Below are 17463 nucleotides of genomic sequence, written 5' to 3' on the forward strand. Positions count from 1 at the left end.
CATGGCCAACCTGTCGTCCACCAGGACGCCCAGGTCCCTCTCTGCAGAGCTCCTCTCCAGCAGCTCATCCCCCAGCCTGTATTGGTGCATGCAATTATTCCTCCCTAGGTGTAAGACCCTACACTTGCTTGTGTTGAACCTCATCTGGTTTCTTACTGCCCAGCTCTCCAGCCTGTCCAGGTCTCGCTGAATGGCAGCACAGCCTTCAGGCGTGTCAGCCAATCCTCCCAACTTCGTATCATCAGCAAACTTGCTGAGGGTGGCCACTATCCCCTCATCAAGGTCATTGATGAAGATGTTGAACAAGACCGGACCCAGCACAGACCCCTGGGGGACACCACTGGTTACAGGTCTCCAGCCAGACTCTGCACCACCAACGACGACCCTCTGCGCTCTGCCAGTCAGCCAGTTCTCAACCCACCTCACTGTCCACTCATCTATCCCACACTTCCTCAGCTTTGTTATAAGGATGTCGTGGGAGACAGTATCAAACGCCTTTCTAAAATCAAGGTAGATTACATCTACCGCTCTTCCCCCATCCACCCAGCATGTGACAGCATCATAGAAGGCCACCAAGTTGGTCGAGCACGACCTCCCCTTGGTAAACCCATGCTGACTACTCCTGATAACCTCCTTTTCTCCCAGTTGTCTGGAGATGGTATCCAGCACAAGCTGTTCCATCACCTTTCCAGGGACGGAGGTGAGGCTGACAGGCCTATAATTACCCGGATCTTCCTTCTTGCCCTTTTTGAAGACCGGAGTGACATTGGCTATCCTCCAGTCTTCAGGGACCTCCCCTGTTGTCCAGGACCTCTCAAAAATGATGGAGAGCGGTTCGGCAATGACCTCCGCCAGCTCCCTCAGCACACGTGGATGCACCCCATCAGGTCCCATGGACTTGTGGACCTTAGTACTGCCTAGGCGCTCACGCACGTCCTCTTTCCTGACTAAAGGGAAGTCTCCCATTCCCCAGACCCTCTCACTAACCTCCAGGGTGTGGGATTCCTGCAGGGGAGCCTTTTCACTGAAGACAGAAGTAAAGAAGGCATTCAGTATCTCTGCCTTCTCAGCATCCCCCGTTATGAGGACACCCCCCTCACTTAGTAAGGGGCCCACATTCTCCCTGGTTTTCCTTTTGCTATTAACATACTTGAAGAAGCCTTTTTTATTATCCTTTATCACTTTAGCTAGATTCAATTCCAGACGGGCTTTAGCCTTCCTCGTTGCATCCCTGCAGGCCCTGACTACATTCCTATATTCTTCCCAAGTGATCAGACCCTTTTTCCACATTTCATGGACCTTCTTCTTTCCTTTGAGCTTGCGCATGAGCTCCTTGCTCATCCACAAAGGTCTCCTGCCACCTTTTCCCGATTTCTTGCTCACAGGGATGCACCGATCCTGAGCTTGGAAGAAGAGCTGTTTAAATGCTGACCAGCTCTGAGGCCCCCTTACCTTCTAACACCCGAGCCCACGGGATAGCTCCAAGTAGGTCCCGGAAGAGATCGAAGTTGGCTCTCCTAAAGTCCAGGGTAGCAATCCTACTTATTGCTTTGCTTCTTCCGCTCAGGATCTTGAACTCCACCATCTCATGATCACTACAACCCAAACTGCCCCCTACCTTTACTTCCTTAACAAGTCCATCCCTGTTGGTGAAAATAAGGTCCAGTAACACCCCTCCCCGCGTCGGTTCCTCCACCACCTACATCAGAAAGTTGTCTTCAACACACTGCAAGAACCGTCTGGACCGTGCGTGCCTGGCTATGTTGGTCATCCAGCAAATATCTGGATAATTGAAGTCCCCCATAAGCACCAGTGCCTGGGAACGTGACGCTACATCCAGTTGCTTTTGGAAGGCCTCATCAGCCTCCTCATCCTGATCAGGGGGCCTGTAGTACACCCCCACAACAGTGTCACCCTTACCAGCCTGCCCCTTGATTCTCACCCATAAGCTCTCCACTGCTACATCACTCTCCCCCAAGTGAATTTCAATACATTCTAGCTGCTCTCTCACATAAAGAGCAACTCCACCACCCCGCCTAGCCAGCCGATCTTTCCTAAAAAGCACATAGCCCTCCATGACAACATTCCAGTCATGCGAGCTGTCCCACCACGTCTCCGTGATCGCAATGAGATCATGACCTCGCGACCGCACGCAGAACTCCAGCTCTTCCTGTTTATTCCCCATGCTACGCGCATTAGTATACAGGCACTTAAGAGAAGCAGCATCCCTCCACCTCTCTCCAAGCCTTTGAACTCCACTGTCTCCACCCATCAAGTCCTGTTTGGAGCCTCGAACTGGCCCCTCAGTCCCAGTGGTCGTCATTTTGTCCCCTTCCCCCTTCATACCTAGTTTAAACACCTGTCAATAAGTCCCGCCAGTTCCTCAGCTAGAAAGTTTCAAGTATCTCAAAGAATATCTTCAAGTATCTCACCATTTGACCAGGACATTCTTCACCATTTGACCAGTCAAAAACTATTGTGTTTTTTTTTTCCTCTTTGACAAGCCCTCTTCAGGTTGAACAAATCAAGTTCTTCCTGTCTCTTCTTGTACATCCAGAAAACCCAATGTCCTCTCCTGAAGGTGCTTCAACATACTGGTGTCCTTTATTACAGTGAGGAGTCTCAAACCAGACACAGTGAGCAAATGCAGTCTCACAAGTGCCAAATAGAGGGGAATTACTTCCTTGAAGCTGCCTGTTATGCTTTATTAGAGGAGAATGTGGCTTATCATGTCTGGAACAACACTGTCAATTCACATTCAGATTCATAGTTAGGTCCCTCACGGTGTTTGGCTTTAAAATTCACTGTTTTGGTCTCTTATCCAAAGAATGACAGTAAACCAATGGGGCATTAAAATATCGGCCTCTGTGTCTTCTTACTGGTGAGGTGCACTTTCACTCTGGGTCCTCCCATTCATCACCCTTTACCATCACATCAGACTCTTTTCCAGTGCTCTCTGAATGAAAAACACATCCCCCAACTTTAGCAAATCAATACTTTAAATCATAGAATTACTGTTTAATACTTATTGTGTGGAAGCAAATTACAAGGTCCTGCAAAGTTCTGAGTATTAAAAAAAAAAAAAAGAGATGCGTCACTTAGTACAGGTCTGAATTGCAGTGATATCCATACTTTTATTTCTCCTGAATTAGAAACTCTACAAATATAAAGAGTCTCAAAGAGTCTCATAAGATTAAAAAATGATAGTTTGGAAAAACTTGTACTGAATTAAAACATGCAGGGGAAAAAAAAAAATGAATTACATCAGTGGAACAGTCGTTTTAAGAATTCGTGTTTCGGTTCATTTCACTTACAACCCTGCATTTGCTTTCACAATCCATCACAAAGAGCACGGAGAATCTGAAAAGGCAAAAGAAGAGCAGCAAAATGGGAAAGAAAAGTTATAGAATCAGAGCACAAACTAAAAGACATTGGGAGGATTTCACAAATTTATTGCTTGAAAAAGAACATAGAAGCTTCCTCCCATTCTGCAGTATAACATCCTTGTTCTTCATTCTTGACTGCCACTGAACCCCTTCCTTTGGCATCCCTGTCTTAAAAAGCAGTACAACGTGAGCACAAATGGTTAGAAAAAGGAAAGATGAATGCACATCTGTACTCAGACCTTCAAACGAAAGGAGGATCTCCTCCTAAGTATGGGTATTTGATGATGTATTTAAAAATACATAAAGGACTAAAATGCAACCAAATAAAAAATAACCATCATTGAACAAAAGCAGCCACAAACTGAATGGCTAAGGTATCCCAGAGATTGATTTCGTGTCATCTTTTACGCAGAAAAGAGTATTACAAAGAGGAAGCCTGACAGATAAAATAAATTTGCTTTGATTTGACTCTTCCACCCTCAATCAAACACTCATGATCTATAGAGTGAAAGGCACACCGGGTGAGAAAAACAAAAAAGTAGAAAAAATAGTCACAACAAGCCCCACAAGTGAAATTGCTCCGCATTTCCACCTGATAGGGCTCTGAATAATAAACTTCCTTAAAAAAAATACTAAAATAAGCACTTATACTAAAAAGACAGCAAGTAATGCAATACGTTCCATCCCATCAACTAGGAAAATCACAGGGCACCTCTTATGGAAAGCAATGCCCAAAGGTCTGAGTTAAGTCTTTCTCAACAACAGCAAAGCCATTTGGAAGCCACTTCCTTCATCTATGAACTAAGAACATTAGTGCTTGACAGTCCTATAGGAGCTCCATAAAGAATATTTTGTAGAATACTTTAATATTAGCAGTAAGAAAGATAAGTACAAGAAGACTCGAAAGCTTCAAAATGGGATTTTCACTAGCACTCTCTCTAAAATTATCAAGTGCTAAGAAGAAGAACACTAGGAGCTTGCAAGCAGAGATGTGCTTTGGCTGATTAATCCATCAGTGAGTATTGGCCAGCCCTACTTTATATACAGCCCACCACAGCTACCCGTATTTCTTGGGAAGAGTTGGCACGGGAAGAACAACCATTGGAGGCAAAGAAAACCCATTTTAATGAAAGGAAAAAGGGCATTATTCAAAGCTAACAGACATTTTGCCCCGAGCCATGAAATCTGTGGACTGCATGCACTTCCTACGAACTTTACATCAAGACCTTTTAGGTATTAGATTATTTTATCCCTATTTTTTCACGGGTTTGGTAGCAGATTCTGTGTTTTGGGGCTGAAAGTTTCAGCACAGAATTTATTTCACAGCTATTACAGGGTACATTACACTAATTACAAGGCACATTATAGCTTGCTATGTAGTGCACTGTGATAAATCATACGGTGCTATGGTCCATTGTAAACACTGCCATACATCTCTGGGCACTATTGGATGTTTGACCACTCTCATAAATATGAGCATTTCTGTAGTACAAGTATGGTTGGCTACAGAGACAAATTTATTACAGTTTTCTTTTAGCACATTAACTGCGCAGTAAATTCTCTACCTTCTGGAAAAAAAAAAAAAAAAGAAGAAAAAAAAGAAAACCACAGCTGAATTTTCTAGTTATGCAGTATCAGTAGTATTTTCCTTTCAGTAACACACAGTTCTTTGCATTTTCCAAAAAGATAGTTATCACGTCACATCCACATGTCACGTGCAGTGAGAGAGGTTTATGGCATTCAAGTCTGTCACACCTGAGAAACTGGAGTGAGAGGAGGACAGCAGGTTCCCAGCTTAAAAGAACTTGCTGCCATTATGAGCAATACATCCAGTTTTCCTTCCAACTTCTCCCACACCACAGGCTCGTTCATACACAAAAAACCACAGTCAGAGCTACGTCTCATTCAATCAATCATTTCTGAAGTTCACAAGTTGATCATCAAACACAGGGAAAAATAAAATCTTGACAGAATATTTCTGTAGAAGAGAATTTAGATGTGCAAGGGCATGTATACAAAAGTAACACCAGAACACAAACCCTGGGCAGGAAAATGCTATCCAGACATGTCTAGGCTCCTCCTAGAGCAGCCAGAACAGTTTTATGGGCAGGATCCTTGCTTGTGATAGGAGAACTAGATTCCAAGGAGAACCATGAGTAGAAAAACATCGTGGAGATCTGTAAGGAGTTGGATGGAATCTCTCCTTGATACTCCACAGTTTCCACTGGCACAGGAACCAATCCACATCTGTATAGACATCTCTTTTCCAGCAAAGTACTGCCCTACAAGCTCCATGGTAATTTCCAAACATGGTAATTTTCAACAGGAAATAATGCCAACACAGGTACAGCAAGATGTTGCTGAGGTTGTATGAGCAATCCCATAAGCAGGACAGCTCTGATGCTTGGAGCCAGTAAATTATCAGCTCTTACATATGCATCCTGGACTCAAGGACAAACTTCAAAAAGTGACAGCAACTTTGCCTCCAGCTCAGTTCTATGCACAGTGAATTGGACTTGAGTTGCAGTTTGTTAAGAGTTAATCACACAGCAACCCTTCCTCCCATGGGGAGAAGAGAGTGAAAGAAAGAGGAAGAAACCCAATTGAGACAGGAGAAACTAATTTATTAAAAGGAATGTAAGATAATAAAGAATAATTAAGAATTATAAATCAAATGAACCAAAAATAAAACTATATGAGAGAGTCAGTTTGAGCCTTTATTAGCAGGCTCTCCATGATTGGCCTCCTGGAAGAGACTCTTTCCCCATCACCCAGGATCAGAAATCATGTGGAAGCTCCTAAGAAATGAACTACATCCCAGTGTATCTTCCTCTTGGAGAGTCAGACCTCACATGAGACTGCTGGAGAAAACTAGGAAACACAGCTCCACGGCACACTGGGTCTCTGCACCCAACTGCCTGTTTTATCATGTCATTATATGGAATACTGATAAAACCAGGAGAGTATTCACCCCTTATTCTGCATCATTATATCATGCTTTAATTGTACAACACAAATAAATACATTACAAATACAAATACACTGCATCCTCCAAAAACCCACTACACTTCTTACTAGTTAGCAGAGACACAGCAATGATTTTAATGATGACATCCATCGGAATGTGGTGACATCCATCCTGCCACATTTTTCATAGGAACCGTGTTTCCTGTGCTGGTCCTTCAACTTTACTTGGCATTACAGTGAAGTATCAGCAAATACCATACAGCAATACAAATAGAAGGTAAGGTGGAAGGAGAGCAGAAGTTTTCAAAGGTGAACAGAAAATTTCATAGCAACGTGGAGTCCCAGTTCAATCCGATACCCTTAAAGCTGAAGTAACTTACAAGAAGTCAAAAAGACTGAGATACTTATTTAAAACTTCCACGAACTGTGATTAAGGCTTAGATCTTACACATTTGTGGCCTGGAAACTGCAGTCTATAAAGGACATCTTCATTTTCCAAACTCATGTATTACTGAAGGATGCTGCAGAGGTCTCTGGTTATTCTCTAGCTCAGATTGGAAGTGTGGGGTGAAATGAGAATATACTTCGTGCATACCTTATCACACCAGAACTCCCTTGATCTCAACGGGAGACCTGTTCCACGGATGAAAAAACAGGAGGACCCCCTGGAGTTGTCTTCTGTAGATAGAGGAGACAAAATGAACCACCTTCCCCATCTTGGCATATAGGACTACCCAACAAAACAGGAGCAAACAGACAGACAACATCATAAAAAGTTTCTTTCTTCAGACCTAAAGAAATATTCATTAGACTGCTTCTGCTTGTGTTTTTACCACAAGATCATTCTTGGCACTGTGACAACCATCAGGGTGAACACTTTAACTACTCTAAACTCGACAGTTTGGAGAAGAAATGGAGGTCAGTAGCCCACCCAGTTGACAGAGAAAAGCCAGATAGCTCAAAAGTTTAAATTTTGGGTTTCTGTTGTTATGTCATCAGTACACTTGCATAGATTAGGTTCCCAATAGCATTTCAGAGCTCAGTCATGTTTTGACTTGTTTATAAAATGAGACTATTTCAAAAGCTGCCCTATAGACATCCGCTTCATAGAGCCAAGAGTACAGCTCTTAGCCTACCCAAAGACCAGAAAAGTCTCAAATGGGGCTCCAATAGAAGAAAACACCAATGCTGTGAGCTGACACCAACAGCTTGACTAATGCCTGTCCTGCTACGAAAGCACTCACATGTCAAGGGTCAGAAAACCTCAACACCACATCTCAACTGGAAGAGCAAAATTCAGATGAAAACAGTATGTGATGACTGATATTAAAGACAGGCACACCAGCTCCAGGTGATGAGATCAGAACAAAAACACTCCAGCCACTGCAGTACGAGATAAACACCAAAGCATGCTTGCACATAATCACAGCAGTCCCAAAACAACAGCATTTCTCCAGCTTTTGGGTAGTGAAACTTTGGGTAGTTGTTTCCAGCTTCTCTTTCCCAGACACCCCGGAGGCCCATGAATTACTTTGGGCAAAGATCCAAGAAAAACAAGGCTATTTGCCCAGACATCTCCACTGAGCACAAAGGGAAGACTGGGCAGCGGTTAGATGCCTGCAAACCAAAAATTTGCTCAGAAAGAGTGAAATCCACAGCCTCAGAACTCCCAGAGGAGTTGGGTTCTTTCCTTCTGTATATAAATTTATGTTGTGTCCAACTGCAAGGGAGCGGTGGCCAAGTTGTGAGACACAAGCAGAAAGTTAAAGAGACAAGACACTGTTGTGCACTCTGCCAGTGACTGAGTGTGGACAGTACTTGTTGGCTCATAGAGGCTATTAGATATCCAGTCATCCAGTTGGATGGTGGCTGCAGCTGCATGGCCAGCTTGGAGCATCTCCCCAATCACTCAACTGGACAGGATAAAATGCCTCTGACACGAAGAGCAGCACCGGTCTGAGCGCATTGCGGGTGGCTGAGCAAAACGAAGCTTGCAGAGCATGTCCTGCTGCTAGCCAAAAGCAAAGGAGTTCATAAAACAGCATCCAGTCCAAACAGCTGTCCTGATGCACAACTGCCAAGAGCTGCCTCCTCCACACTGAGTGCAGGGCTGGCAAGGAGCTATAGTATTTAAAAACTGACTCAAGTTCTGCGTCATTTTTAATACACAGCATTAGACTACATGTGGTGAAAGGATAATGCAAGGGATGTATTTCCATGTTAGGAGTACTCTTTTGAAAGCTGAGAACCAGCAAGACCACAAGCGAGGAACCTCTGTCCATAAGAAAACCAGAAAATGCCGAGCAAACCAAGTCATCTTTTCAACAAAGAGCTTTTTTATTGCTGCAATAATAATGCTTCCAGCTTGGCACTACTGAGGACACGTTTAAGCACAAGTGGATGAACAAACATCTGGTGAATTAATGCACTTTTAACAGCCCAGTTTCTTCCCGTAAGACACGCCAGCCCAAAAAGCGTGATGATCTAGACAAAAATGGTCAAGAATGTGACCACCCGTGGTAGATGCAACCATGAAGTTATCTTAAACTGCCTTATCATAAACCCCAATTAAAAGATATCCAATTTGTTGGCTGATAAAAAAAAAAAAAAAGAAAGAAATTTGCAAACAGGTATAAAAATCCACTAAATGTAAGAATCATAGAATTGCTCAGTTTGGAAAAGACCTTAAAGACCACCAAGTCCAACCACAATCTAACCATACTACTCTAACAGTTCCAAACTTGCCAACCAAAATGGAATAGCGCAGGTGTTCCTGTCTGAAACCTCTGAGCCTTGTCCTCTCCCTGCCTCTGACACTGCAGTTCTTTTCACAGGCAGCAAAACTCCAAGGTTGTCAAAGGAGCAGTGGGACTCAAGAATTCTAACAATTACATGCGCTCAGGAACAAAGGAATCCTGCAGCAGACATTCCTGCTCAGTAATGAGAGCGTAGGTGCTGGCAATAAAGCTACAATCATTGAATCATAAATGTGGGAAAAGACCTCCAAGATCATCAAGTCCAAACATCAACACATCCCCATCATGCCCACTAAACCATGTCCCTCAGTTCCTTTTCTTGAAAATCTCCAGGTACAATGACTCCACCACTTCCCTGGCCAACCTGTTCCAATACATCATCACTCTTTCCGAGAAGAACTTTTTCCTAACGAGCTATTAAATTACCTAAAGATCTGCTGGACGTGTGCATTTTATGGGGTAACTGCATCTTTACTTTAACCAAAGTCACCCAATCTAGAGTTTTTTTAGACAACACAGGGATGTTTTTTGAACCAAAGCTCAGCGTTCCATCAGAAATGCAGCAGCAAGAAAAAGGGCAAAAATGCCATTGAAGGATTTAACTGGAAAAGACAAAAAAGTCAACACTAGTTTTACCAGGTCATGATTTTTCAGAAGCTGAGATTTTGATTTTCCTTTCATTAGAAGGACATGCTACTGGCAGAAACATGGGCAAATTATAGGTGGCTTCATGGCACAGATTTCTGCCAGTGAACTTCTCCTTGGCTAACACGTTGACAATACTTAATAAACCCTACAACAATATTATCACATTTGATTTAACTACGTGACAGAGGCAGAAAACTCTTCAGCGTCAAGATTAATTATGACATAATAGAAAGTCCATCAGCTTTCAGTCCTGTAAATACTAAATATTAACTCTCAAAGGCAATTTCAAAACATGCTCATTTTTTCAAGGGAGTGAATTGTTTATCCTATCAATACCATGACTCAGCTACTCTGATTACTACCCAACTTCCCCCCCCCCTTGTTTTTGTATAATGAGATTACAAAATAAAATGATTACAGCATATTGCAAATATCACATCAGCCTATAGATTCCACTCCACAGCTCTATTCCTCTTTTACCATATGTAATTACACACTAATTTAGACAGTAAACTCCAGTGGTTTCCTTTCATTATGATTACCTACAGCAGAGTTTGCAGAATTTGCTGCAAATATACAGCACAGAAAATAATTTGAGCCCTTTGTGAGAGGTGCTATGCATGAGGGTGTGCATGTGAGAACAAAAAGAAATTGGAGAAGCTGGTGCTGTGCTCTTCTTAAAAGGGTTCTATCCCCATTTTGGTTGATCATGACACTTCTAGTGCTGACTGGAGTATGGTGATCAGTGGCCAATAAATAGTAGTTAAGGGTTTTTTTTTTGCAAACAAGGTGGTGAGGTACTGAAAGGTGATGCCCAGAGAGGTGGTGGATGCCCCATCCCTGGAGACATCCAGAGGTCTTTCAGCATCTAGAGGGGACCCCAAGAAAGCTGGACGGGGACCTGTAAAAGGTCCTTCAAAGGGACCTTTTCCACTCCTTATCAGGGAGTGTAGTGATAGGTCAAGAGAAAAAGGTTTTAAATTAAAAGAGGGAAGATTCAGATTAAACATTATAAAGAAATTACTCAGAGTGACAAGGCACTAAAACAGGCCACCCAGAGAAGCTGTGGATGCCCCATCTCTGAAGGTGTTAAGGGCCAGACTGGATGGGACCCTGGGCATCCTGATCTGGTGGGTGGCAACCAGCCCATGGCAGAGGTGTTGGAACTATTATCTTTTCAATTTCTTTGAATTCACAACATAGTTCACGGATCACTGCTTGAAGTTGCCAAGATGAGTCGTTCTGGCTTAAGCCACACTAGATCATCGTGAGTAATCATGCACTTGGGAACACAAGGATTGATGACGAGTCAACCTGCATAACTGCCTTAAAACAGCAAACCGTCAAACCATCATCAAATGCAAAAATGCTTTCTAGAGTTTGATGCTGGATCAGAAATGTTTGGATTCTAGAGACTACTATGCAATCAGTGCCTGACTCTCTTCACTCTACTCTGTGGCTGCCAACAAAATCCCATTCCATATCTGCATTCAATAATTTATTCTCCCTTGTGATCCACAACTTTTAAGTAACCACTCACAACTATTACCATTCTTAGAGTAAGAAAGGGAGAGAAAGATCCGTATCACCACTCCATAAAACAACCTTGAATTTGCAAACAGGTCAGACAGCTGCCACCATTTGGCTAGAAGATAAGTACCATCACCTTTAGAATCTCTAAATGCAGACGTAACTCACAACAGCTCCTTCTTCTCTGCTTAAATAGAAGGACATCTGGATTTGCCTCTCCTGCAGAAGCCTCACAGAATGCTCAACACAGCTGCAGAAATGCTGGCTGCCATCCTAAAACAGCACAGAAACCTGTCCGTATGTAGAGAAGGTGTTTTAATATGTACAGAAAAAAAATTCAGAACTGGCAAAGTGTTAAGCCTATAGATGCAGCTAGCTCAGAATGTGCTGATGTGCCCTGAAAACCAGAGACTGAAGCTAGAGCTGCCAAAAAATCCTGCTTGGCACCGGACAGATTCATTGGCAGCTCAATGCATAAGTTAAGGTAGTGCACAAACGTCTTCACTTCCAAGACACTCTTGATTTTGGATGCTCGTTTTCTGCAAACTCTAGGTCAACTAATTAAAAAAAAAAAATCAATCCCTCCTCTTCTTTAAAAAAAATGTAAATGCATAAACAAAAAAGGCTACATTGTCAGTCATGCCATAGCATCTCAACCTGAAGTTGGGATGCTTGTAGGGAGAGCAAAGACAGTACCATCTTTTCTCTATCGTACCTGAGCTGCAAAATAGGACTCTGAGAAACTGGACAGTACATGATAGCAGTCACCAGTAGATTTACAATGCTATAGGAGAGTGTGGAGAGGGATCAATGCTGCATTTCCACAGTTCATGCACTGCCAGGTACCAGCACTGGGTTCAAACACCTACCCAGGAAAGCTGTCATCAGTCTCTTAACAGATGGTAAAAATTAAGCTAATTTCTGAAAAGGACAAACATCCAAGAGCTGTTCTTCAGCTGTTCAACAGTCACAACTGTGTCTCTGTATCTTCTCACATCTCAAAGCAAAGATAAATCCTTCCTTACCATTCAAGTTTCAGCTGTCTGAGGAACACCCCCAAAGCTCAAGAAATGAGACCAGTGCTCACATTTAAGGATGGAGAACGTTCCCTCTAGTTGCACACTCTACAGTGCCAACCCAAACCACGCTGATATGTGGGAGAACATCTTCCTACTTTCTAGGGGAAGATCAGGGACCAGTCACATGGAGATGACATTTCTCAAGGAAGACAACTGAAGAAGCTGAGAGTGGCAATTCTTTCAGTGCTGAAGAGATGAAGACAGCAACCCAATGAACCACCCAACCCAACATACAGTATCAATGTACATTCAAACAAAGTTGTCCTTTCAAGGGAGGTTTGCTACTCAAAACACTGCTGTGGTTATCTTGTTCACCAGCAGCAATGTAAGCTTTGAGATTCAGAGCAAAAATGAGAGATGTGACTGGAGGTGAAGCCAATCCAATTAACAGATTGAAAATCACCACATGAGTGAAATCACACTTAAAATTAACTCACTGCTTCAACATTAATCAAAGAACTGGTTTGAGAAACCACAAAATATGCTAATAGCCCAGTAAGGCTGCTCCGCTGATGTAAGATAGATGCTGTACTGAAAACTAAACCTCAGGTCATCCCCAGTAATGAAGTTGTGGATTCACATCATATTTGCTTTTTTTGGGTCACCACAGTATTCACGTGCTGACAGCCAGGACAGCAACCAAAACACCTTATTTTCCCCTTCTATACACTCAGCAGAATCCTATAGAGCATTGTTATGGCTGAATAACCACAATGTGGAATGAAGGTATGGAAAGGTACGCTGGGAGAGGAGCAACCCAAATCCACATCACTAGATCGATGTCCTCATATATGCCTTTGGACAAGCAGTGTGCCCAATCCTTAGTGACCCTAAAGACAAAGCCAGTATCCAAATGGAAAACAGCCTTTCTGAAGTTCAGTAGTGACACTTGACAAGAACAGAGAGGCATGAGGAGGAAACGTAAGGACTGAACAAGGACCAGAACACAACAAAAGCATCAACACATGGAAGTTATGCTTCCAATAGTTTAAGCAAACCAATGTACAGAATCATAGAACCACCCTGAATTCGAAGAGGCTCATAAGGATTATTGAGTCCAACTCCTGGCTCCACATAGGACCACCCAAAACCTAAACCCTACATCTCAGAGCTTTGTCCAAATGCTCCTTGAACTCTAGCAGCTTGGGGCTATAACCAACTGTCCTGGGTAGCCTGTTCTGTGCCCAGCACTCTCTAAAGAAGAGCTTCTTCCTAATCCCCAGCCTTACCCTCTCCCGACACAGCTCCATGCCATTCCCTTGGATCCTGTCCCAGTCACCAGAGAGCAGAGCTCAGCACTGCCCTCCCACTCCCTGTGAGGAGCTGTAGGCTGCCATGAGGCCTCTCCTCAGTCTCCTCTGCTCTGAACAAATCAAGGGACCTCAGCTGCTCCTCACACACCTTGCCCTCCAGATCCTTCACCGCCTTCGTAGCCCTCCTCTGAATGCTCTCTAATAGTTTTACGTCTTTCATATATTGCGGTGCCCAAAACTGCACACAGTGCTAGAAGTGAGACCACACCAGCACAGAGCAAAGTGGGACAATCACTGTATTTATGCACAGTTGCACGCATGCATGTGTATTCTTATACATTGATATAAACTCAATTTTCCACTCATCAGGCCTCTATCTGAAAGCACCGATGAGCAGTCAAAAACAAGGAGAAAGAAAACTACTCAATCACACAAGATTAGTCTGAATTCCAAAGCCGATGCTCAGTGTTCCTACCCAGACACAAATCCAAGTGCAGGCTTAGCCCAGCTAATCTCTTCCTTGCATCACCTAGACAAGTGAGTCATGGGTCAGGCCAATAGAATGATGTCACCAGGGAGGACCTGCTGGAGTACCCAGCACGGAGTGATCTCTCTGGACCTTTGTAGCCTCTGGGAAACACTGGGACAGCCTGGGACACGGAGCACAGTACGCTTTTGCCCTAAATTCTCCTTGCAGAAAAACTGCCCTCCCCAAGTGCTCACTCTGTTCAGATCTCAAGTGCAAAGAATCGAAGAGCTGGAAACAACTCAGCTGCCTGGACTTTTAGAAGTATAAGGAGGTGAAAAATAGCAAAGCTGAAAAGGCAAATACAGCTTCTTTGCTGCAAGAGATGTCTGTCCATATATGAGGCTTTCAAGAGCCCATGCCCAGCTGCCATGGCCCTCCCCAAACAGATCCCATCCACTCTCCTCATCACATGGCATCAGACCCACGAAATCTCTGGAGGCATTCAAGACCAGGTTGGATGGGATCCCGGGAAGCCTGATCAAGTAAATCTCTGGAGGCATTCAAGAGACCAGGTTGGATGGGATCCCGGGCAGCCTGATCAAGTAGTTGGCAACCCTGCCCAGGGAGTTTAGAACTAGATGATCTTTAAGATCTCCTCCAACCTAAGCCATTCTGTGATTCTACGAATGCATAGAAAAAGCAGGGAGAGGGCAGTGAACAAGTACCCAAGAGCATGGAGACGGAATTGGTTATGAAGATGGATGGGTCAGTGCATCAATAGGAGTCAGTACGCTGTCAACACCAGCCAGGGACCATCATCAACAACATATCTCTGTAAGTTTGAAAGGACTTTCACACTCATCACCTTTTATGTTCTCCATAATTCATACCACCGTCAACCCTTGCTTGAGCTGGGCGAATTAAGAGCAAGAGGCATTAAGATATGGAGATGCCTCATCACTTAATCCACCTCCCACCACTAAAAATTCCTGCTCCACTATTTGCTTAACTATAACAACTCCAAATTGGTTTCTAACACACTGGTCTAGGTAGCTCCTCAAGGCCACATTCCCACACCACCAATCCTTTATACTATGCAGAAGAAACCACACGTCAAAGCAAGAGTTGGAATGGGGAAAACTATAAAGCTGAGAAAATACGCCTTCAGCAAAATTTGCTTTAAGGCATGACTAGCTAGCACTGAAAGCCAAATACGGTCGTTTTCAGCTCAGTTCCATGTAGGAAGGCACATTATGTCAATCCTCTCCATCCAAATATAGTGTTAGGGTCTACTCAGGAGAGCAGTGATACCACTGATGCTCTTTACACATACTTTTGCAAGGACATTCTGGGGCAATAAGCAGTGCCATTTTTGGAAATCTCATCTAGAGCAAAAAGGGCATCTATCTAACTGATTCAACATTGCTGCTGCTGCAGGTAATATTGAAGCCTGAAGGAATTACTATGCAAAGCACTGCTCTCTCCCCAAACATGAGCATTGCAGGTGATGAACCACAGCTGCTACTTCAAGGAACATTACAGACAAGCCATGTAAATCCACAGCTGCTTCATACGTCTTCAAGTGTGGTGGTAAACCATATTGAAGGAAAACTAAAAAGAACAGTTCCAGGAAAAGCCAACAGAGCTTTGTTTCTGCTCTCTTGGCCAAGAACAGAGTTGCCACTTGTGAATCTGCTGCTGAAGCAGATGGTAAGTCCCCTGGGAGGTAACCTGAACATCACAGAATCACAGAATTATTTTAAGTTGGAAAAGATCACTAAGATCATCTAGTCCAATCAAAGCATGGCTTCACTGCCAGGACACTGCCAGTCCTCTGAGCATCCAGGAAATGCAGGACCAGCAGTCCTCGGCCTGCCTTTCACGCTGCATAGGTGCCCAGACAGGCTTTACTCACTTTGGCAAGAGTTTCCAAGAAGAGGATTGCCAAGTCAAACCCAAAGATCTACAGAACAATGTGATTCTTGGTGATTTCAGGGAATTTTAAGCACCCATGTTTCAAAACACTGCCATCATCCAGATTTCATTTTTTCTGAACACAGCTAGCTCTAGACATCAAAGACATGAAACCATCAAATGACAAACACAGCGACAACAGCAGGGAAAAAATACGGCTGCAACTGAGACACCTCCAAGATAGAGTTGCTCTCTATATGAGTCAAGCTAAAGCACGACGCACAGGGACTCCTTCCCCAGCCTTGCCATCATATCTGAACATAGAAAGGAACATATCACCAAATCTTGCTCACTAGTTTTCTGTAGGATGGTTGTGTACTGTCTGGCTTGGCATAAAAATCGACGATGTGGGAGTGAAAAAAGACAACTAGCCAGACCACCAGCTATGCCTGAGTAGGTAAACAGGTGGCTTTTTTAAGTGAGTTAGATAAGTGGTATTTCTAATCATGTTAGCAGAGACACTTAAAACAATAACTCCTGGCAGTGTTCTATTTTGGGGAGAGTTTAGAAAGAATAAAAGGCCTGTGCAGGAAAGCTTTGTTTTAGAGAAGGAGGAGCTGAAAACTGGGGCAGCCTGATTCAGTGGTTGGCAACCTTGCCCACAGCAGGGATTGGAGCTCGATTGCTTTTACAGTCCCTTCCAAACTAAGCCATTCTATGATTCTATAAACCACTTCAAAACTCAATTACTTTTCTAAAAATGGGCACGTGAAGCTGTAAAGGTGTTACAGGGTTTTAAGACTTCCAATTAGCAGAGGTGCATAAGTGGAGGCTATCATTGGTTGCAAAGTATCTGTGATGGGATATGAGAGTCATCTGTTTCTTTTAATTGTGGTGCTTTCTTTAGGACTCTGATCTGGCCATGGGAGGAACACTCTGGCCACAACCCAATTAAGCATTACAGTTTACACTTAATTTGACAGAACGTGAACAGCCTTATTCAATTGGTATCTTTGCATTTCTCACCAGCAGGCTGTTTCTTGTTTCCTTACACACACACACAATCCTACTTTGCAAGAACTTCCATTTCTGTCTTTACTTCTAAGATCTCTCGTCCTTGAAACACAACTCCCCCCAGCTATAAAAGCATCAGTTATCCTCACATTAAAAAATACTGATGCATCCTGAAGAAGCAATTCCTGTGTCCACCAAACCAGACAGCTGAGATGCAACTGAAAAGTTGCCTTGTGGCGCTCTGGTTTTATCTGCAGACGTTCAGATGATGCAAGATGAGCATTAGCCAGAAAAAAGGTGGACTCTTCAACATATTCATCTACATTGCACCAGCTATTTAGCAAGCAATATTTCCTAATTTACTGCACTACAAAGAAAATGCAGTACCCATTTATCAGCCTATTATCAAGAAAGGCCTTTTTCTTAACATATTGTACACTGCTTTGC

General features: G+C 43.4%; 1 protein-coding gene across 11 annotated transcripts in view; it reads right to left on the reverse strand.

The window, feature by feature from the left end:
• TSNARE1 (t-SNARE domain containing 1) overlaps positions 1-17463 on the reverse strand; it is a 469319-nt gene that overhangs the window by 404599 nt on the left and 47257 nt on the right. For 2 of the 11 annotated variants that reach the window (XM_085221755.1, XM_085221757.1), the window contains exon 3: positions 6949-7031. The exons of the other annotated variants lie outside the window; for them this stretch is intronic. The gene's annotated coding sequence lies outside the window, so the exon portion shown is untranslated. The remainder of the gene's footprint in view (positions 1-6948; positions 7032-17463) is intronic. 11 annotated transcript variants of the gene reach the window in all.

The sequence above is a fragment of the Meleagris gallopavo genome, chromosome 3 (genome assembly GCF_905368555.1).
Source record: "Meleagris gallopavo chromosome 3, MGAL_WU_HG_1.1, whole genome shotgun sequence".
Classification (NCBI taxonomy): Eukaryota; Metazoa; Chordata; class Aves; order Galliformes; family Phasianidae; genus Meleagris; species Meleagris gallopavo.